The following is a 24,690-nucleotide window of genomic DNA, read 5'->3' as shown; positions in this document are numbered from 1 at the left end:
TTGACAGAGTCTGGTACCGTTCAACACTTAACGTGGTCAAGATCCACCTACTAATACAGGAAAAGAGACTTGGGATTGGTCCTTTTGCACACCAGTCAATCTTGCCACAACGGGTTGGAGGAGGCAGTCTTTGATTCACATCAGACCAGTACCAGAGCCAGAACAGTTATGCAAAAGTGCATATACACGGGTGTACAAATCCAATCGGAATTCAACTGGAAGAATCCTATGAGGATTTTGGTGTGTTCTCACTGTGTCTTTGTGGATTACTTCAGGGTGCTCCACTCCTCACAAACTGAAACAGTCACATTGGCAGGTGGATTTTCTGTTTAAAATTGTCCATAAGTGTGAGTGAGAGCGATTTCATGAGTGAATGATGCCTGGTGATTCCGGGTAGGCACTTGATGTACCACGCCTATGAACAGAATGAAACAGTTACAGAGAATGAATGAATGAAGAAATGTATACTTTTTGGCCAAAAGATTCTGGACATCTACACATTCCATTATTAATATCCTTGATTTCAAAAGGAGTTTATGCTGCTTTGCTGCAGCCTTTGTTCTTTTGGGTACACTAGATGTACCTGTATGGATTTGATTCAGCCACTGGTGCTGGATGCAAAAAAAAAAAAAAAGTCTGGATTAAAGCTGGTTCCTGGGCTTGGATACCTGAGGGAGGGTGAATTTTATTTATGTACTTATTTATTTTGAGGCGGGGAGATAAAAAGAAAATAATGCAAATTACACAAGTGGGTCAAACAGTGCACAAAAATACATATTCGGTAGCCATCTTTAATGCTCGGACAATACTTATATAAATATGGTGATTATGGATCTTTTTATTCGAATATATTCCTGAAAAGAAGATTTATAAGGCGATTGTATGTTTATTTGCTAGACTCAGGAGCACATAGTGAAATATGTTAGAGGATGATGTGGAACTGCTTACCCTTGCTTCATCTCAAGCTACTAAAAATCTCCTGACAACAGAGAGTCCAGTATAATGCTCAAAAGCTGACTTATTTTTGATTAGTTCTGCAGCAGTTCTATGCATTTTAAACAATTACTGCACTTTATTTTCTTTCAACAAGCCATGAATTGTAATGTTGCTGGTCTGTCACATCTGCATATGATAAAGGGAAGATGAATAAAACTGATTTTTGGCACCAGTTGCTAGATTAGCGTAGCCTTAGGGACAAAGGCTCTTTCTGTATCTGACTTTTCTGACTCCAAAGGATTTTTGTCCTTGTTTTGGGAGCCAATTGCATATGCTATTGATACCCCTGGAAACTTGTCATCTAACTCACAGCTGAAATTAATGTTTTATAAGCCCATGTCATTTGCTATGCAGTAAAGTGGGGAGGATATGTCAATAGCAGCGAGCAAGGAGCGCCACATTGATTTGGCTAGCAGCCACATCAGTGACAGAAATGTGCACTTCTTGAGAGCAAAAGCTGGTGAGGGGAAAATTAGCATTTGCTAAAAGAATGGGTACGTGTGGTGTATATATATTTTCCCATGTGTCTTCTGGAGAAAGAGTGTGTAAAGGACATTGTCCAAAATTTTTTTCTGAAATTGAGTGTCAGTTTGACCCTGTTTGCTGCAGTAACAGCCTCTACTCTTGAAGAAAGTGGAAAGTAGAGGTTGGAACACTGCCATGATGATTAAATTCATCCAAAATACAGGCTGACTCTCATCCAGACTCACTTAAATTTGTATTTTTTTTTAAATACAGTGGTGAAAATTGTTAAAATGTTTCTATATTTTAAATGTTATTATATGAAACTTCATGTCAGAAGTCAACAACGCCAAACAGAAGTGCTGTTGCAAAATCTCAAGTTGATCTGAAACATATTTTCCTGGCAAAAGTGATTGGGCAGCCTTAAGTGAACCTGTTAAATTGAATCCTGTTTACACTGTGAATTTTTGCTTATGAATTTGGAAAGATTAAGAAACTTACCTACTTATTTATTTATCTTTAATTTTTATGTTTAATATTTTTTGTGCCTCTAGTCTGACCTATTCTCTTGTAATTAATTAGCATAAGGTTAATTGTCCAATCAATCAGTCAACCCTCTGTCTACATAAAGGTGACTTGGTTGACCATACTGTGGATAACCTATATAGATCCATTACAGCTCAGTTTTACTTAGTTCAGGTATCAACACTCCATGACTGGAGCTTTTCTCACACTAATAGGCCTGTCGACCTCTTCACTGGTGTCTGTACTGTGCCACTGTCAGTTGATTTACATAGCCCTGCTCTGCCATGACAGCCATCAGCACCCATAAGCAAGATGTCAGTCAAAATGGAGGAAATGTGTCACCCCGGTCTTTTCTACAGCGAATGTGATATGAACACACCGTGGTGTGATCCGCTTGTTGCAGGGCTGTTGTTGGCATGGCAGATGTAACTATCCTTCCAGATTATGATGCAGGCCCCAGAGAAAACAAATCTCATCGCATCTTTAGCGAATGATAGACTTGATGAGGTAACCTTGATGAGGGTGATTTGACGTCATTTTGCAATCAGTCTGGTTTTCTGCCTTTGTGTATGTGAGGAAAAATCATGTGCCTTTTCTCCCTCATTATAAACCAAGTCAACTTCCCATTCCTTCGCAACAGCACAGCCCAAAGGAGGGATATATTCACAAGTTACATTTACTCAGTTAACTCTACTTAAGTACACAATTGAAGGATTTTATTAAGTAATCAAGTAAATAGACTTCCATTTGTGATTATCTGCATTACATTAATTACCTTTTTAATGTTTAAATCCATGTTACAATGGAACGTAACATCCTGTTTTCTTTAAACAATGAAAATAAGTGAGGGTTTAGTCCCTTTAATCTGCTAACAGCCTCTGCTTTTCTTGCAAGGTTTTACACTAGATGCTGCAACGTATCTGTGAGCATTAGAAAAAAAATTCACCACAAACTTTAATCATGACTTTTACTAAATGACTTCTTTTATTCCTGGTGTGGGGCTCAGGCCTTTTCCATCTTTCTACAATGGGAGATTGTATTAGACATAAAAGCCTAAATAATAAAATGCACTCTGATAAATTCTGATAAAACAGAATTGTTGCTGTTGGGCCCCTAGGCCTGCTTGACAAAAAGGTTGCTGATGTTATCGTTGACCTTAATGGGTTTTCATTGTGACCAAAAGCTACAGGTAAAGACTTCTGTGTAACACTGGGTAGCTTTCTTTATAATAATAATATCAGTAAATCAGTTGACTACCTACTGTTAAAGGTAGGTGACTTGATAATTAATCATGTTAACATTCATTTGAAAAAGAGAAAAAGCAGATTAGTTAAAAGCTTAAAAAAAACTGCACTTCTGCCTTATTTAGACTGTGTAGACATTTAAGATTCATGATTATTGACACTGTAAACAATCCTACAGCCATGAACCTTCACCACTTTTAGATAAAACAACTTTCTCAAAGCTCAATATCTTGCTTTACTTCATTGTTTAGGTTTATATTTAATTTATCATTGTTTCTGTCTTTATTGCCATAAGTAAAACAAGTGTACTGTTATATGATGTGCAAAGTTGTATTTGAACATGAGACGCAGAAACAATGTGACTGTCATTAACTTTGTTCTATTCCAGTGTAAGTCTTCAAACTGCTGCTGGTAGATAGGAACAGTTTTTCATTTATAAATGGACAGAGGCATCATCCAATATGCAAAAAGGCACATGCAAAAAAAGGGCAGAGGACCAAAAATGGTGGTTTGCTTTCATCCCAAATAATTCCATTATACCCTCAGTAATAACTTAAGTACTCTTCACTCCACAAATGGCAGGCGAAGTGTGTGCCTTTTTGACATATATGTTTGTTTTTAAAATGTTAGCGTAAAAAATAAATAAATCAATAAAAAATGCGGTGACCATACTCTGATGGACCGTAATCTGTACTGAGCGCTGAGATGTGCCACAATGATAAATATAATACACATTATGGTAGCAGAAACTGTGGAGTGACATCACTCAGCCCAAAATCAGGTTTAATTCTGCTCCTGCTCCGTTCCTCCTCTTTCTTCTCCTCTATCTATTCCCTGGAGCCAAATTTGCCAAATCGGGTCATCCAGGCCTTTTTTTTTTTCTTTTCTCCCTCCCTCATTCTCCCCCTTCTTAGCGTACTTTTATTCATCCATCAAAAAGCCACTTTTGCTCTCCCTAAGGATTCCCCTTTTCCTGTAATGTAAATTGGGCTTTTTTCAGCATGGCGTTTGGGAAATGCATTTAAAGCATGTGAGCCCACCCCTCTGCTCTGCTCTGCTCTTATCAGGCTGCTGGTTTTATCTGCAAGACGAGGTTGGACACAAAGGGCCTGATACGGAGAGATAAAGAGCACAGAGCTCCAGACTGGGTCAAGGTTAGCACAGGTCATCTTTATACTGGCACACTCTCCTCAAAATAACCTTCTCTACAAGATCCCTGCAAAACAGTGTCTTCATCTCCAACTCTCTTCCATCTTCCCACTCTTACCTGCTTTCCTTTCCTTTTGCGTCTATTATTCTTGCTGCTTTTCTGTTCCTATTTTTCTTTCTTAAGCTCCATTTCACATTCTTGCTTTTATTTCCTTCATTGCTTTTTCCCCTTTCTTGCATTTCCTACTGTACCCATGTACCGGTTACTTCTGACTGTCTGTGACTCTGATTCATTTACTCACTCGAATGCCTGCAGATCCAGGTACTCTCTTGAACACTGTCCAGCACTCCCTGCTGGAGGTGTTCTCCAGTGTTATTGATATTTACCTCAATGGAAGTTTCTGTAAAAAAAAAAATAAATAAAATAATAATAATAATAATAATAATAAATAAAGTTTCAAGGTGCAACAATTAAAATAGGACAGTACACTGTAATGCTAACCTACTTTATCACATTAATGATTGTTGCTGTAACTTTTTGTGTAGGTTCTTCCACCAGAGACTATTTAATCTGGCATTAACAGTTTACTTTTTCACATTTTCATTTATGCATCTTTATGCATCTGTAGAGTAAGATTTTATTATATACAAATTCTTTCATATAAGTGTATTTTTATGGATGTTTCAGAGTTTCTCTTGCATGCACTGTTCAAGCACTGTGCCCCACACCTAAAGCGTGTTTCATCTTCTGCTGCAAGAGTGCGCCCGAAGCAGAAAATTTCCAGCTGACTGTTCCGGGACATCTCCGGACCCAATACTCCAGAGTTTCTCTAGAAATTATCTGGAGTGCATGCATGAAAGGGGCGTTAATGCAAGATAATCAGTGTCAAGCAGATACACTGGGCTGAGTTTACTTGAAGTGTGCGCTGTGTAACAGTACTATCTAGGAAAATCTATATATCATATTGGGACCCGGTATCAGAAGATACTCTATATTAAAAAACTTAGATCGGGGGGAAAAAAACTTGATTGGGATATCACTAGTATTTTCTTTGTAATTTTTCCACCTCTATATAATATATGTAGGGATCTAGTGGAAAGACTGAATACACAATTTATATTATTTGAGCTCATGCTTGCATCTGTCACTTATACTTGACTCCCACCAGATGCACCCCAATCTGCAGAGCCTACAGCCTCCTTTAGATTTATTTATTAATTTAAAATGTAGAATTACACAGTTGGGGATTCTGCTGAGGCTTATGCTGATGGCTAGCTCGGCATCTCTGTGCCAACAGAAACACAGTGTTGAGGATTAATCTGATAATGCTGAGAGCATTGTGTTTAAATTTATTGGTGAGTAGTTGAGAGATTTATTGGCATGCTGCTTCTGTAAATAAAACTGGAATGGTGTTTTAAGAGATTTCAGAACTTGTCGGCAGTGTGGACTCAGGATCTAACTGCAGCGAGATATAGCAAGAGTGAGAGATGGTGAGTGAGAAATTAAAGGCATGATGGCAGTCCTCATATAAACATTGGATTTGTATGCCCAAACAAACATTTTTCTCTCTCTGTGCAAATGGCACAATCTGTTAAATAATTCAAATGGTGGCCCAGAGATGCCAATCAAAAATACTACTGCTATAAAGGCGTGTCTATAGTTGGTGCGGTTCAGTGCCTCGTGGGCGAACAAGGGCATTAATCTTGCTTTTCTCTGGAGGAAAGCTATGGCATTCGAATGTCTTCTGTAGTTCCTTATTTATTTATTTTTTATTTATCTCCTTCATTTTCCCTTTCTTGATGGTACATGCTGCCTTTGCTGGAGCTTTGAAATGAAAGGAAAGAGGCTGCTCCATCCATCTCCTTTTGAATAACACCTTTATGCTTCTCAAGGTGAACAACCCTTAAATCTGGGTTAGCAAGCTAGGATAGAGTCCTTTAGGTTAGCTCCTTGTGCAGTTGATTTGTTTGTGTATTTGCCTAAGAACCAAGGTTGCGATTAAAGTGCAACACTACCAATTTATTTTTAAGTTTTAGGCAACTGCAAGAAACAAATTTTATTATCATTAGATATAGGAATGCCATGACTTGCATTCCCTTAACAGGCCAAAGTTATGTTGTCATTTCTGACCTTGTTTGATAAAAAGGACATGAATATGAATGGTTAAAAAGAAAAAAAGAAAGAAAATGGTTTATCAGTATTGAGCAGCATATGCACTGGACACATTTTTATATAAGATTATTATAATTTTATTTATTTATTTATTTATTTCAAGCGTCACCATTTGTCAGAAAATGCATCTTGGGGTCTATTTCCCTATTCCATTTACTGAAAGATTTACTGAAAGATAGGGAATATGTATACGTTAGTTGCATTTTTGGCATATCCAGTAGATTATGTAGCATTTTTTGCAGCAGGCTGCTGACAGGAAGCCTGGATAAAAATCCGTCTAGACCACAACATGAAGATAAAGTTTTGTATTCACTTTATAGACAAGTCTTCACTAGCTTGTCAGATAGCTGGATGATGGAACTAATTTTCTTTATCCGCTTGTATTGTTGCAGAGTACAATGATGATGATGATGATGATAATGGTAGTAATGTTACTTGCTGAGGGCTGTGGATATGGCCCAGGCATTCTTGATGCCTGTGTTATTGCTAAAGCAATAAGCCGGAGACAGTAACTCCAAGGCTGGGTGATGTGTCAGGTTATTTAAGAGATATTGTGCTTGCATAGACACTTGATTGGCAATACATTGTTCTGTGCCTCTGAGATGTACTATTATGTCAAGCCAAAGTTTATAGACTTGTACTTGATGGTTTCTTAAAGGAGCCAAACTCTGAGGAAGTATAGAGACTTTAAGTCTCTACTTTTTCTCATTTTAGTTTCTCAGCCAACAATAAAAATACCCTGCACATTGGACTTCCCACTGGAAATTACAGCAATGCACTCTAATAATGTATCCTGATTCTAGACTTGGACAATTAGTCTTCTGCAAAAGGCAGAGCGCACCCTGCACTTAGAATAAGGTTGTATGCTGTGCTTCTCATGATTCCTGTAAGTCCAGTGACAAAGCAAGACTCAGTAGGTCATTAACCTTACTCTAATTCAGGTCTCTAGTTTGTGTTCAAGTCACATTTTCTATTAATTTGTTTCTTTTGACTGTTTCTTTATGGCTACACATTCTTAGAGATCCTATGCATCCTTAGCTGTGTTTAACGCGTTTGCCTTTTCACAGTGGAAGGTTGGAAAGAAACTGCATTTTAAGGACTGTCTGTGTGAATGTCAGTGTTGTACCAAGTCTCGCACAGTTCTAAGTTGGTGCCTTTTAATTATTATTCTTTTTTTCTTGAGCTCCGGTTTTAGAAACACTTGTTTTAATGTGTTTTATGACTTGTTTTTCTTTCCTGATGCAAAGGCATATTTGTACATGAAACTTCTGAATGGCTCTTGACACACATCCTGTGGAAAAAACTTGGTTCTTTTAAAGAACCGTCCCCAGAAAACTTTTTTTTAATATGTATTTTATTTTAGGCAGCTGAAAGTGTTTTTGCATGGCACTGCTCCAAAGATCCTTTTTTGGCACCTATTTTATTTGATGGTGCACAATGGAAATAGCTATTAGTAGTTCTACCAGACTGCAAAATAGTTGCATAACTCTGAAACTGTCTTGAATGTTCCTTAAATTCTGCCAGTGAGGAATCCGTAGCCATTTTCAGCACATTGCTGTCATGGCAACAGGGCTCATCACTCATAAATAAAGTCACGTAACATTTGGCAGGTTGCTTTTGGGAGGGGGTAAGGAGATATCCCCCACAGCTCAAACTTCATCCATCCATTTATGTCTGCCCCAGGCTGGAGGAGCTTACATTCTACAGAGGGAGCTTATTTTGTAGTCATGCAACTATTGCCGATTTGTTAGAAAATGAGTCTGGTCTAGACCCTGATGAATACACTGGGGTTCTTTTGATGGACAGATTCATACTTGTCTGCATTTTATAATTGTCTCATCTGAAATGAGATTCTCTTCCTCTGTATGTTTGTGTTTGCTCATGCAGGAATTGAAGATACAGGATGCTGGAGGCATCTCCTCTAGCCTGTTATTTATTTTGAGCTGAGCATCAACATTGAGAAAGTATCCACGTTTTTCTGATGTCTCCAGCTCCTCCGACCCCTGGTGTAGCCTCCAACCCTGCAACTGGCATACTCGTTTATCAACAAGCTCGTGCTGGCTGAAAGTGAAATCTTCATCATCCTCATCAGCAGCACTGCATTCTCATATATTTATTTATTTAGTTTTAAATCCCTATCAATTCTGTGCACATCGTTTCTCAGTACAAATTAATTGGTACAGTACTTTGTCAGCTTTGTAATTCCTGAATTATAAGTAGTGATTTCAGCCAATTTAAAATAAACTGTGGCCACAGACATTCAGTTGTATAATCTCCACTGAAAGTGAAGGAAATGTGATGCTCCTAGCACCTGCCAATGCCAAGAATGTGCTAGAGAGGTAGAAAGCCTCCTAAAATATGGCAGTGGACCTGCAACACTTTTGCTCACTGGAGTGATGGAACACATTCTAATACCTATGTGATGAGTTGGAGTGGAAGTTTTGATCCAGAACTAATTGACCAACATCAGGACCTGACTTCACTAATGCCTTCATGGCTGAATGTTATCAAATATTTACAGTATTTTTATCAAATATTTTCAACATCTACTCTTAAGTCTTTCCAGAAAAGTAGAACATGTTACTGCACTGAAGGGGTCCTAGCCCCTCTTAAAATCCTTCATTTCAGAAGAAAAAGTTTCCACAGGCATTTGGCCGTGTGGTGTTCCTTGTGGTCCACGATCAAATAGAATGTCCATGGTTATTCGAAGTGTCTCCTGCTGAAACCTTATAAATGCTTCCAAAATGGAGTGACCTAAAGTAACCTCTTATTGATTGATTGATTAGATGCAAAGCTCTTCATGAACTTCGCTCTTTCTCCCCAACTCACTCTCTTTACGCTGCTATAGGGGATCTGAGAGGCTGTTTGGCAGCCCTCCAAAAATGAGATTTGTGAAACACATGTTTTTGAAAGATATGAAGGATATGACCTTTTTCCCCCTCTCTTTCTTTTCTTTTCTACCATATTGGTAAGGAAATTGACTTAATGTTTTTATGTTCAACCATCACTAGCTATTGAGCCCTGTCTCAAGGCCTTAAGTCTTCAGCCTTAAACTCAGGGCCAATAGACAAAATTTCGAGAATATACTCTGGGATCAAGCCTTAAATGTTCCTTTATATGACAGTTTTGTCATAGCACACTGACAGTGGGTACATTTTGCAGGACACACCTCATGGAATGGCTTGTTTCACACACTCAGGGTTAACAGTAATACCTCAAGGGCTGCTGCCATGCATTTTAGTCACTTTTAGAGAACTTTAAACTCATCAGTGAAAGTTAAGAAAGCTGGGTTGAAGTTGCTGAATATTTGTTAAATGACGTGTATTAGAACAGAAGCAAATGTGCAGTTAGCCTTAAATGTTTGGCATTATTATGTTCATCATTATATATATATATAAAAGTTTCAAAGGCCGGTCTTGGTTCCGGACACTGGATATGACAGGTATAAATATTAGCTATTTAGTTCTTTTTCACTGGACTGTTATGGTATTTTGGAGATGCCGCTAGACTTGTCATAATTACGCACAGCAAGGTAAGCTACCATGCAGTGCTATTCAGAGGTAAGAAGTACATATTTGTATCAAGTCAAGAAAACTGATTCTTTTATTGGACTCAATTGTTTAGTGTCTTTGCTGCTTTCTGATTCTCAGATGGTTTAGAAGAAGAGACCTTTAAAAGTGGGGCGGGGAGGCTAGTAGTTCAAACTTCAGCTTCTCTGCTGATCACATATCAGTACTTTAATCACCATAATTGAGAGAATCAGAGACATTTCTGGAATATCTAGAAAGAGTTCAGAAGAATATCAGGTTTGGAGCCATTTTGTTCCAAAATTTGGGATATTAATGACTTAGTAAATACATGGCATGTCACTGACACCAGAAAGACAGGCTGACTTATATAGTATTTAATCCAAACATAACAAGGAGTTCAAGAAAGTGAAATTTATCAGAGCTATGGAGTTAAGCTCAATTTAACTACACCAGAATTACTGTTAAAGCACAAGACTTCAACCTTTCCAAGCTTGGTAATTGATGCTGTCTAAAACATGAATATAGCTTAGATTGTATCATTTATTGCACAGTATCAGTGTTAAGTGTTCGGTTATCTATCTATCGGTGTTACCTAATCGACTAAAAATGTGCAACCACTGTGTAGGCCTGCTGGGTGTGGCAGAACACCAAGGCTGCTATGGAAGAGCAGAGCTTCGCATCAATCAATGAATGTGGCCTTGTTTTCCTGAGTAAGCTGCATTTATTTGCTGTCTCTAAAAGCTGAAGTTATTTATGACTGGCTGCTACAGCTGACGGTACTGCCTCCTAGACTAGTTTTCAAAAGACTTTAAATACCAAGGCATAATAGCCACTTTAATTGCCAGAATATTTGAAAAGAATGTTATATAACTATGTACACAGTTCCTGCTTATTCCACTTATCCCTAATGTCTGCCATCCGTCTGTGGATTTGTTGATGTTGCTTAATTGTAGCAGAGCATTTGAGAAGTGTGTACACCTGGATCTTTTCATTTATTTATTTATTTATTTCCCCCCCTCCATGTTTGCTTGCGTGTCCAAACTGTGTTCATTCAGAAAGCTAATTTCCCTTTGTTAAAATGTAAATAGTGTTTGGGGAATTATTTTGCCGTATTATCAGTGTCATACACAGTAATAACACAGATGAATGCATTTTGTTCTTTTCAACTGGACAGATTATCATATTAAAGTAAATGAAGCTCAGTGATTAAGTTGAGCAAACACTGCACTATTTACTGTCTGGAAGAATGTGAACTTTTTTTTTTTTAATTTTTTTTTTTTTGCGTGTTTCTGATTCCTCATCTCAGCCTACTGTTGCAGCATTTACCAGAGCTCAACCAAAACACTCAAATATGTTGTTCACTGTCAGATGGTGAGAACTTTGTGAAAGATATGAGCTGTTCGAAGCAAGACAATTTATTGGCTCTGTGTGGGTCTTTCTTTGCTTCAAGATGATGTGACATCAATAGGCAAATGGTGCTTTCCCTTCTAGTTTTAGATGTTCAGTTTGGTCAGTATGGTCAGTTTGAACAGCCATATCATATGTGTTCACCCTGTCCAGTGTTCAGACAGCATTCTCTGCCTTCTGATCGTACCAATGACCAGGGACTGGTAGGTCAAGTTATTTCAGCATAGGCCAATGCAGGCAGGTAGCAATCTTGTTGTGCCAGTGGGTATATTCCTTAGCTGCTAGTGCTGTGTTCCCAAGAACAATATAAGTGACATGCTTCTCTTGCTGATTGCATGTTTATTTACTATCCTAGTCCTCCGTCAGAAAAGAACGCTGATAGTTATAGTTATCTAGGTTCTGATCTCCTTTAAGTCCTGATTGTAGCCAATCAATGTTCATGTCAAAATCAGCGTAGTTCTTGTTGGTATCTTTTGAAGAATTGTAGTAGCTTTGCTATGAGGTTGTTGGTCTTCTCATTAATTCTAGAAGCTTTTTGTCTGTTATTGAAGGGGACTTGTCGATAGGGAGCTGAAATTCTATTATCATGATCATTATCCTCAATATTATTATTGTTAAGGTTCTTATTGTTATAGTTATGTTAAAGTTTGATAAACCGTTTTCAAATGGCCCAGTATTGTCTGTAGTTTAAAGTCTTTAAAAGGATTGGGAGCCACTAATATGTGATTTAAACGACCTCCTCACATTGAAAAAGAGCCAGCTAACAGACAGGAGAAAAGAGGATGGAGAACAGTGGAATTACTGTAGAGCTCCATGTAAGGCTATAAAAATTAGACGTGAAATATCTCTGAAGTAGCTTTGATGTAACTTGGAGTAATAAAAGCACGTTTAGCAGAGCAGGAGAGCGATACAGCAGCCAGTATTAGGCCTTTCCCCTCTTGTGAGTTTTTACTGGCTTTGATATTTGAACCATAAAAAGGGTGTTTTTTTTTTTTTTTTTATTGTTTCAGGACACGTGCAGAGCCAATTAGTTAATCGTTAAGACAAAGCAGGTGGTAGAAAATTATAGGATAATAACACACCAGGGGCATTCTGACGAGTGGGGGATGCAGCCGGCTTCATGGCTACACAGAAAAATGTGTCTAATTACATACGGAACACACTGCAGAAAGACAACTATAAATATAGTATAAGTGACCGTTTCAGTTTTTTCCATCACAGAATCTGTATGAAATGAAGTGTGAATCACAGAGACTGATTCCTACTCTCTCCCACTCTCGCAAGAATGAAATCACTCCCAAACGTGTACGTGTGCTGCTTATTTGCTAAAGTGATTCTGTTTGGAGGGAGCCAAAACCTATTGGCAAAGAAATGAAAGAGAAAGTTTTGTCTTTTATTAAACCCAAACTAGTTGGAAAATTTCTTGCTGCTCATCAACTGTTAGAAACCTGCAACATGTAGTGGAACAAAACTGCTTATTTAAAAGACATGTTTAAAAGAAAAAGGAAAAATGCTGTTTGGTTAATAATTGCATGTATAAACAAGCATGACTTAAGAACTGATAATATGGTAGTGACTAAAAATGTAGCTGTTCAAGTACACTGAGCTTAATTTGAAGATAGTTTAAGGCAAAGGCCAAATACAAACCTGTTCAAATTTCAAATAGCTTACAGAAAGGTGAAAGTAAGTTTGAATTTCAGAAATATCCTGCCTAGTCATTGTTTGAAATGACTCAAATGCGCAATATTCATGAATCTTATGATTCTTTTTCGATTCCCCAGTCCCCAGAGTTATTAAAAACAAGTTAACCCCTTCCCATTGACATCCACAAACACTGTCTGTCACTTTCTAATTTTAAACAGTGCAAAGACAGATTGCAGCAAATAATGACAAGCTGCCTGCCTTGTACTTTTGCGTTTGATTTCAAATGAATGCCACGCAAAAACAAAAGGTTCAGGGAACAGATTTTGCCTTTGAAGTCGAGTTTCCCTTTGGTTCCTCACATAGTTGACTTCTATTAAACCAAAATAAATAATTATGTTGATTCTTTTCAGATAAGGTGAGCTTTCACCGATATATAGGAGTATATCCCAAGACCCTCACATTTGCAGTATAATCTCTCTTCAGGAACATTAAAGACAAACTCACTTTTATCTGGCGTTTCTTTTAAGCTAAAATTGCTGTCCTTGAACAGTTAATTGTTTCATTTCTTAACTGTGGGATTTTTGGCAGCTCTTGAGTGTAATCACTAAGGGATATTAGATTGATCAAAACAACACAGGCGTACTACAACTGGACAGAAAAGAAATGTTGAATGGATTCAAATCATTGTAGCTGTCACAGAGGTCCTTAACTACATTTGATAGTAAGATCCACACTCTGAATGCAAAATTAAGTGGAAATAATAACAAGCGACCTTTGCCATGTCATGCCGGTGTCTGGTATTTCAACTATGGAAAATGTAGGGTCCAATATACATACCCTTATTAGAAGTCCTTGAAGCTTTGGTGCTTCATATCAGTGTCTTTGGTTCCGTGTGATTTTCATGTGACATTGTGGTACAGAATAATGTAGCTTCGAGTCAATTACTTTAGACGAGAAGTAAAGTTTCACAAAGGTTTTGTGTGCTTATTGTAATTCATTTTTAGGCATTCTGCAGGATTTGTACATAGTCATAACCTGCATATTTTGTAACATCAGTTTATGTTCATATTACTTATTTAAATGAGTAAAATTAAGACCAAGACAGGTTGATTTTTGAAGCACCATGGAAAAGAACTTGATATATTACATTACATTACAATTTGTTTGTATACCACAACGTTAGGGTATTATGTGGAGTCTCCAAGTGTTGCATAGAAACAAAAAGTAGAAAAATGATGACACACCAAATATCACTAAAATTCTATCACATGGACTTAATATCCATGACAGCGCTTGATCATTGGAATACACACATTAAAGCTTTTTTGCCTTGAAATTAAGTTGTGATTTCACAGATCTGAGTTTACTGAGGTATTCATCTGTAATCGAGTTAACAGCCCATTGATAGATTCACAACATATAGGACACACTGGGATAACTGGGATGATACAGCCTTACATTTATAAAAAAAAAAAAAAAAAAAAAATGGTACAACCTCTATGGTATAAACCTACTGATGAGGAGCTTAATAATGAATTCATTGCAAACCTTGGAATTACTTGGAGCTCTAGAGCCAGCACGGTCAGCAAAACTCATGCTGCTTTTACTCAGGGAGAGTCTCATGAGGCTCTGTATTAGTGCCAGCTCAAGCATGAGATTTGCTCAGACTCAGAGGGCAGAGCCATGTTGGCGTTGTGATTGGTCAGGGTAAAGCTTACGCAAACCTTACACATTTTAGGACTGCCAGTTGTACTAGAGTACAATACTAGTGAAATATAATAGACATTTATTATGTTTGGGAAGACATTAATAATTAATTTGGACTTTTACGTTGGGGGCCAAGTTGAGCCCGATCAGATTCACAAAACATAAGACATAGGTTTAAGTAACGTATAGAAACAATATACAACAATAATGGAAGCCTACTAGTGCTTTGAGTTAAAAAAAAAAAAATAAATATATATATATATATATATATATATATATATATATATATAACCATCCATTTGGATAGACTTGTTCACCATATTGGGGCCTGTAAGTCTTGACAGTCAGATTTCCATTAATGGTGCACAGGTTAGTTAGAATAGTCACACTTTCTCCATCTAATACCAAATCTCTTAGAATTCTGCTTTTTATTGGAGCTGTGAAGTAGAAATTGTTGCAAAGGAGACTAATAGTTTGTTTCACCATGGTTCCCTTGGAATGGGGAATCTGTTATGTGGTGTTCCAGTCCAACTTAAATTGTGTAATCTTTAAATTCTGGTGCTCCCAGACCACATTAAATAATTTAAGAGTTACATTTTTGTGAGTCTCAGGTTCCAGTAACAACTGTTTAAGGTGCATTATCAACATCATACAGGGCTTTTTTTCCTTCTTCCCCTCTCCCCCTTCTTCCCATGTTTACACCAAGTGCTATTGCAATAACTTGTGATAATGGAGAAGGATATGCAATAACTAAGCATATACTGCATTACACACTTGGATTTTGGACTTCTTGTCCATGCGATGACAACAGACTGAAGCTTGTATATATTCAATCATTGTAATTCTCCTTTGGCTTGATCTTAGCCGTGATGTTTTTCGACTTAACTGTCTTGTTCTTTAGTATAAGTATATAACAGCTTTGATTTTAAAGTTGTGATAATTCCAAGTTTCAGTTATTAACTCTACTGTTTGCTCAGTAATTGCATGCCTATCTTCATTATAAGAGGCACAACACTGACTGCAAGCTTTAGGGCTTGTGTTTACCATCAACCTCAGATCTAATTAAGGGTAAACAGAAGAAAGCTACATTACCCTGTGGTCACCTGTGTTTAGCAGGGCTGTTCCAGGCTTGTAGTAGAAGTCAGACAAGCTTTTCTTATCTGATATAAGGTTAATATAGGGTGCTGCACCCTTGTTTGCCTCCATATTCAACACTAATAACTATCAAATGGTCACAGTCATGGTTCTCCTGCTCACCCAGACAGAGGAGTAAACAGGGAACTCTTCTGTTCTGTGCTTCTGCAGAATTTTTTTATATCTATATTATGTATTTATGCAGATTCATGCAAATATCATTACATATTTGGCTTGTTTTCTAACTGAAAATAAAACTAATACAAAAAACAATTATTTGCATGTTATAAGAAACAAATATAGATTAATTGTTGATGCTAAAGTAGCTTTTTTTTAATATATTGATGGCAGTAAATATTTCTGGTAATAAAATGACGTGTATGTTTCCTGTTGAAGATCCATTGCACAAATTATTTGATCAAGTTTTTTTATATATCAGATATGTCCAAACATTTGTAAAAGGATGTATAGAAAATTGCTTTTTTCACATGCATTTTGGACTAATCATCATGAAGTTAACATAGGATTTAAAATAATTCCAGGTAGGCTGCAGTAACACCAGAACCCTGAACAGGATAATGAATGAATGAATGAATGAATGAATGAATAGATGAATGAATGAATACTGATATTGGGATATAAACTTGTGTACCAGAATGAAATGAAAATGGTGATATTACCCTTCCCTAGAAATTAGGCAAAATAAAAGATCAAAATCAAAGTGAAAGAAGCCAGAAAAAGGAAAAAAAAAACTTTCACACTCACTTGCTTAAGATCTGAAAAATCAACAGGTGTTTGTGTCACAATCAGGAAGTTGTTACTGAGAAAAAGAAATAGACTCAGAGGAGATCATTTACAAACCATGGTGCAGATGTTTTTAGATCAAAAGACTGACCGTCCCAGTCTTCAAACTACAGGTGGGCGATATGGCCCGAAAATAATATTGTGATATTTCAGGGTATTGTGGCGATGATTTTCTTGCCGATATTACAAAACACTTTTAATACTTTTTTAATACTTTTATTAGTTTCAAGAGCAAACTATTGCAAGAAAATAAATGTTATACTGATTGCATTTATATTAAACACATTTAAATTAATATTCATTCATTGTCTGTAACCGCTTATCCAGTTCAGGGTCGGAATCACTGGGCGAATGGTGGGAACACACCCTGGAGGGGACGCCAGTCCTTTGCAGGGTGAGACACTTTCACTCACACATTCACACCTATGGACACTTTTGAGCAGCAGGAGCAGTGTGACAGCGAATCTACCTGCTGTGTCAGGTTTCAGTTATATTAAATGGTTTTATTTACTAAATAGATTTTCTCTTACAAATGTAAATTTGAAAAGTACAGAAAAAGAAAAAGTCAACATTTGCAGTATGAAATTCCACTGTACTTGTCACTGTGCCTAAATTCATTTTCTAATAAACATATGCCATGTTATGCGCAACTGCATAACGTCATTAGCCAGTCCGAATATCACTATCATGATTGTTTTTTCCTTTTCAAAAAAAATATCTTTCACGAACTATACGATATGGCACAGCACTACTCCAAACTGCATATGTGCTGCCTTTTTTTTTTTTTCCTTACACATGTAGATTAGTCGGCAGTGCCAGACATATGTGCCCTTCTACAAGGAGATTTAAGCCAGATTTAAATGAATTAATTTATTCAGTGAAACACAACAGCAGAATTTTAAGAAATTATATAACAGGCAAAATGGTTGTTTGTATTTTAATGCTTGCTCCTTTGGAACCCATCAACAGTCCTTACAGAATCTTTTTGTAAGCATGAAGGAGAGTGAAGAAGAGCGAGAGAGCAGACGTGTGAAGGAGATGGGGCTCTCACTTGAGACTAATTATGGATTTTTTAGAGCACAAAGTGTGCCATTCAGCCTGGGACACAGACTCAGCAGAGGAGCAGAAGGTGGAGAGAGTGAACACTGACAGACAGGTGTCTCTACTGAGAGGCGAAGGGAGAAAGAAGAGAAAACCCTTTGCAGTCACTTCTTCCAAACCCTGGAATATAATTGGTATTTTTGCACCATTTCTGTCCATGAGCTTTTGATTCAGACTAGGACTGAGAAAACAAGTACATTAACAGTACTTCTGTTCCTCCATCAATAAATCCTGATCTGAATTAATTCTGTTCATTTTATTAGTGTTTATGACGTAAATAGGTCTAATGACATTCTGCATTTTAATAGATTTAATGGCTGTGCTTGTATCGATAAAGACGTATACAAACTAAAGCTATCCTGTTTTAACTGTTTATGAATACAAGTTGCATCCTTATATAGATGTCAGATATTGACTGTGTAACAGTGTTTGACTATTTGACAGGAGTGTTTGGTGGTAAATTACAAGCAGTGAGTGAGTTCAAATTCAATTTACATCATAGTCTACACTACTACAGAGATTTGAAACAAGCATTTATGTTCTACAACAATGAAGGATAAACAGTGCAACATTATGGGAATTGCTGGCTGATGCTAATATCTTTTTCTAATTGCTAAAGTCTTTATGTATGTATCTGACAATGCTGATGTCTATATTAAATTTGCCTTGATGACCATTACAGAGAAATATGACTCTTAACAGGCTTAAAGATGCATTTAGGTATAAAGATGTAGAGATTGCAGCACTATTGCCACGTTCTTTAAACGTTCTGATGAACCAGTGTGAAATAAATATCCCATATATGCAAAAAGTTGGAAGCGCCACTCATAATTATTTGTGCTTATTTAAGGTTTCACATTACCAGTAGTAAGTAATGCTGGACACGAGTGTAAAGTCAGTAAGCTAAATGTCAGGCATTGGCTGTAGGGGATTATACTGTGGAACTGCTTTATCTGAAAGTGCGATACATCCAGTACCTCTGGGATAAGCTGAATTGGTGTGTGTTGATTCAGAACTAAATATCATTACTTTCATTACTTACAATATCTAGAGCAAAGACTTCCCTGAAGTTTGAAGATAAATAGTGTTTTAATATCCTTAATTTCAAAATTAAAACTGTTGTTGTTAAAACCATTGTTTAAATGGTTATATTCATTAAATGTTGCCCCCTCCAAACTGCAGCCCATATGTGTAGGTAATGTGTGTCACCTGACAGGTGCTGAAATAAGTATAAGGTGTGTATGCATGCGTGGGTGTATACGTTCTCTCTCAGCAGCTGCCATCCAGCTGTGCACCTCCGGGTATAGTAACTAAAGCATGGAAAACTGTGCTATCAAACCCCACTCTTTATCAAGGTTCTGTCCTCTACATTTAGCTTCAAAACAGAAACCTTAATCTTATACCTCACTTGGTTCCATCGTCATATTTCAGGAACACTGTGTAGCTAAAGTGATTGTTCTCACGGCTGAGCTTATTCTCAGTGGCTCAAATGGCAGTGGTCAGTGTCATATCAGTGTCTTGCAGAGCGATTGCTCAGAAGGTGGCTCCAGCACTCTGTGCCCTGTTGTCATGGCAATTAATCTGTATTAAATGTAAGACGTATGTTAATGTTGGCCCCATTATCGCTGAGGGACAGGGAGGAAGAAAGACAAAGGACATGTAGTTTCAAGGACACTCACCCTGTCCACATGTGCATCATTACTCACCTTAACCTGATGCACTGCTGTGTGTCACTGGACTATGTGTTTACATCAGTTCCACACTAGCAAACCTTAACCTCAACCTGTGTCTAATGACAGGACAATTGTGTCAAAGCCAGCACATCCTTGGATACTGTATTAAAATAAGAGAATCGCACTTCACCTCATGACTTAATATATCCTCATTCGCCCCATAAGCTTTGACAAAAACCACCTTGATGTGGCGTCTGTCAAAATCAGTGCTCTGCAACTTGTCGGAGTTGTGAATAATTTTATTTATTTATTTATTTCGGGACTCTAACAAGTAACATCCACAACAAAGCTGATTACTTGTAATCACTGGTTGTCTTGGCTGCATAACAAGCAAACAAGACAGACTGCTAGTTAGAAATGCATTCCGAGTGCTATTATTGGGGGATATTGGCACTCTATGCCAATCACACTGTAAGGCTTGACAACTAATTATGGTATAATTGTAACGGCAGGACTAAGCAAGTTTGAGGCTTATTTTTCTGATCTTATGAAACTCATGAATTCTTCTAATTGTTTCTCAGAGGCTGTTTGTTGGGTTGTATTGTGGTGCTGTCTTCAAATTAATCCACAGATATGCATCTGCACTCATTAAGAGCTGTGTGATCATGGTGAGTTATGTAGGTGTTGTTTGAAGTGGGTAGGCTGTAGATGTACTCGCGGGACTCAGATGTGCAGAACACCAGCTGACAGTGGAGTCAGCTGAGGAGGTCTGATGGTGCAGAGAGTATGAAGGAAGAGCTTTGACAGCACTTTGAATTTTCATTTGTCTTTGGCTTTTGTCAAAGCTCTTTACATTCATAAAGCATGGTTTTCTTATTAATTGTGCCTGTAATAACCCTTATGTTGATTCTCTTAGTTCTCCTCTTGGAGTGAAGCGACACTTTCAGTGCATTGAGCTAAGCCTAAAGCCTCTTCTTCAGCAGTCACTTGTGTCACATTCTCTGCTGTTATTCTTCCTCAAGAGCCCTTCACTCCATCCGCAGAGTGTTTTCTGTCTCACGTCGACATCATCGGGTGCTCTCTTCCTCAACCTCAAGTATTACACACATCTCGCTCTGGCAGTTGCTCAGGCTCTAGATAAGCAGGAGATGTTTCTATTATATGAAGAGGGTAATGCAAAGGAGATATTGCTTTATTGCTATCTCTTCATTAATGGAGGAGTAATTAATGCTTTATCTCGCTACTTAGGATGTTGACTTCTATGCTGGCCTTGGGATTCTGTTTTAGCTACTTACAGTGGCACCAGTTCTGGACATTCAGTATCAGCTATGCATACACATCATTTATAGTCTGTATAGAAGTGGAATGCTCAAACAGATGCACATGGGAATAAGGGCACCTTAATGCCAGTTCCAGCAGAGATGCTTGCAAGTCACAAAATGCATGTACAAGGCATCTTATGAATCTAAAACTGATAGTCCAAGCCTGTAATCTACAACACCATGTAAATCTTAAAAAAAAACGTGAATAAGGAACAAAAAAAAACCCTCCACTGGATGATCTGAAAGCAGGTATTGGTTTGATGGAAAATTCTCAGGACTGCAGTGTTGGTCTAGATGTGATATCTGAGAGTATTTTATGTATTGTTGTACAGTTTGCATTGGTCATACTCTAATCTCTCCCGCAGTGGATAATTTGTAATATATGGTTAATAAATAAATAAATAAAATAAAAACCTTCAGAAGCGCAGCACTGCTGTGTCTGATCCACTTGGACCAGCACAACACAAACTACAGCCCTGGGAATTATCCACCACGTAAGTCATACCTGCTCTGTGGTGGTTGTTAGACATTCTGTGGAGTTCAGTGAAGTTAACACCCCCCCCCACCCCACACACACACACCCCACACACACACACCCCACACACACACTTTTTGGCATATTGTATTATTAATGAGACATCTAAGTTGTGTTGAGTCATCATGGACTGGATGCAAGTAGAGTCTAAAATTTATTTGTATGCTACTAATGCAGCTTTGTCTTTCTCTTGTGTAAAGCCCCCAGCACTGGGCTGTGGAGCAGTGGAATTAGTCTATAATAGTGGTTCACTTAGAGTTAGCAGTCAAGTTACCTACTTTAAGTTGCACTTTAAGACTCATGTTAACTCATGTTGGGCAAAGGTACATCCTTTTGTAAAGATGTGTTTGCATTTGTGATATTAATATTTTATTTTTGTGCTTGTTTTCAAATTACAAACACTTGGAATGTGGTTCTGTGTTGCTTTGTTACTGCCCACCACTGGTGAAATGATGCAGTACTACATTTGAAAACTGGCTTGCCAACAAGGTGCATCAATTTCATTATATAAACATCAAAACAAAAACAAAAAAAATGCTACTGAAAGACTGATGCTGATATTCCCCTGTCTACTATCCTCTTCAGAGGGACTCATGTTTGTATGTAAGACAGTGCATAAAAAAAACATAAATATGCATTATAATAATCAAATCATATTTAATGACTTACTAATGTTTCTCCACACATTTATTATGCGCCAAAAACTGTAGTTTATAATTTTAAAACAGTAGAAGCTATTTTACTACATATATCAATAAATTTTATAAAAAATTCACAAATCTTTATTTCTAAACCAGTTTAGAAATATTTAATATTAATATTTAATATTTACTATTCAGTCAGTTTAAATAGTCTAGTCTGTCACATCTATTACTGCTTTAGTGACCTATTCTAAAGCTTGTAATTGACCTTTATTTGGCAAAAAAAATAATAATAATAATAAAAAATAATGTGACATATTTGTTTTAAAGCCGTAATAAATAGTGTTTTAACCTAACACAAATCATCATCCCAACTAAAATCATTGTGATTCATTGACCTGTAATAGGAGAATAGAACCTCTCTATTACCCAAGGCTTAGTTTCAGCCACAGATGCTCTGCCCACACGTAGAGTCTGAAACCTTCAGTGTGTTAAAGGAATACTATGTAAGACGTGGCTTTTTGGTCTGAGCCCCCGTACATGTTGCTGAGTGTAATTCACGTTTACAGTACTGTTGTGAAATCAAGTCTTGCGCACCTCACTCTTTCTCTCACTATTCCAGCTAACACTGTTGATGGAACCCAAGCTTTGTTGACGACAAAGTGTCATTCGTTTCAGCTGCACAGTGTCTACAGAAAAAACTTATTACCAGAATTGATGTATAATGCTAAAAATGTAGCTAATCTGGTTACAGTTAGCAGCCGCAGACTCTGGCTCACTGCTCAGTTACATTTTTGTTTAAAAAAAAAAAAATATATATATATATATATATATCTAACACAGCAACTCATGAAAGAGCAGCAAGTTACACACTGCTGCCTAGTTACTGCTTAATTTATTTACGACTGCTTCCATGCGCCATGCCAAAATCATGCCATGCATACTGTCTTAGACAGTCTGTCAGTGTGAGGCTAATCCAAGCTCAGTACTGCAGAAACTGCTCTTTGGAGGTGGGCAGGAAATTGCCACCACACTCCCACTCTCCCTTGATTCAAGACAGTGCTGTAAAGGGAATTACACTCATCAACAGTAGGGGAACCCAGGAGAAAAAATGTCAAATCATAGCTCGTGTTTTTATTGTGCTATAAAGATTTGCACTGTAAAATAATGTTGTCAATTAATTTACAGCCAGAGAAAAAGAAAGGCATATTGGGAAAAGTTTATGATGTACAGCAGTCATTCAGAGGCCAGGAATGACAGCTTTACTGCTCATTGACATTTCATTATGTATAAGGCACAGCAATCTGAATATGTCGGCAGATTAAGCTGTCATGGCCCAGTGTCTGCTGGAGACTTGAGCTGGTACAGATAGTCAGCAGCAGTGATCACTCTTTGACATTTCACTTCACCAATTATCTGTGAAAAGGTGGGCTGTTGTGCTTTAGATTTGGCTTGTTCGCTCTCTTCTGCTCTCGCCCTCGCTTTTTCTGCACTGGATGCGCCTGCTTTCCACAAATGAAGTGCTTTAGCTTCTTGGTGAGGGATGGATGTTACGAAGCCCAGAATCTGAGTGACGTGTGAAGCAGTGGTGGGAGATTCTGTCCCAGCTGACGTCAGCTGAAATACAAGTACACTAACTGTGGACACATTAAGAAATACACTCACAGTAATCATATAATTATCAAACAGCAGTATTAACAGTACAATCAACAGAGAACTGACTGGAGACGGTTCTTGTTAAGAGGGAGAGGGAGCGAGTTCCTTTATGTGCTCACCTGACTTGGCAAAAATTGATCTGGAGTATGCATTAGCAGATTGCCTATTGATGAGACAAGGATTTATAACACTCTGACTTATGGCAGCAATTTAGCTGTATAAATAAATGAATACGAGCTTCGTTCAGCTTTCAGGCGACAGTAAAATCTTGATTTGTGTCTGTATCTCCCTGTGTAAAGGTCTATTTTAGGGAGCCCAATACACCGGCCGTATAAACCAAAGGTCAACAGAATAGCGGTACCACAGCTATCACTGGTCTGACTAAGCAGGTTGAGATTCGACAGGATTAGTTTTGATCAATATCAATATTCAGACATAGTACAAGCTCTGCTGTGGAAACTTGTCCTTTTTCAAGACATGCCATTCGGAGTGTGTGTATGTGTGTAAGATACATATAAGGAAATTATGCCTAAAAAATGCCTCTTTTTTGTCTATTTCTTTACTAATATATTTTGTGATGTCATAACATTCATTTTCATACCTACTGTAAAACCTACAACAGTTTAGCACTTCTAATTAGCTATGGGTTATAAGGAATGCGTTAGGCTTTTTTCTTTTCTTTCTTGTTCTCTTTGAATGGGACTAAATAAAATACAGCCACAAAACGTTCATCAAACATGGACCACAGGGAAAAAAATACCTCTGTTTGTACAGATTTGTAGTGGTACCATGACCTCTATGCTGCTGAGTTCTAATAACTCAAGACTTTTATCCTATTTCTTTGGACCATGAGACCTTTTAAAACCTTAAATATTTGGCTGGTTAATTTGTTCAGGAAGCAATTATGCAGTAGACTTGTAGCATCCCGAGAGGAAGTCTACCTTTACATCACTCACGCTCTGTGTTTGTTTGTTTGCAAATCAATGG

Source organism: Hoplias malabaricus, chromosome 9 (assembly GCF_029633855.1).
Source record: "Hoplias malabaricus isolate fHopMal1 chromosome 9, fHopMal1.hap1, whole genome shotgun sequence".
Lineage (NCBI taxonomy): Eukaryota > Metazoa > Chordata > Actinopteri > Characiformes > Erythrinidae > Hoplias > Hoplias malabaricus.
The sequence above is the reverse complement of the archived record's forward strand: the minus strand, read 5'-3'. Positions refer to the sequence as shown.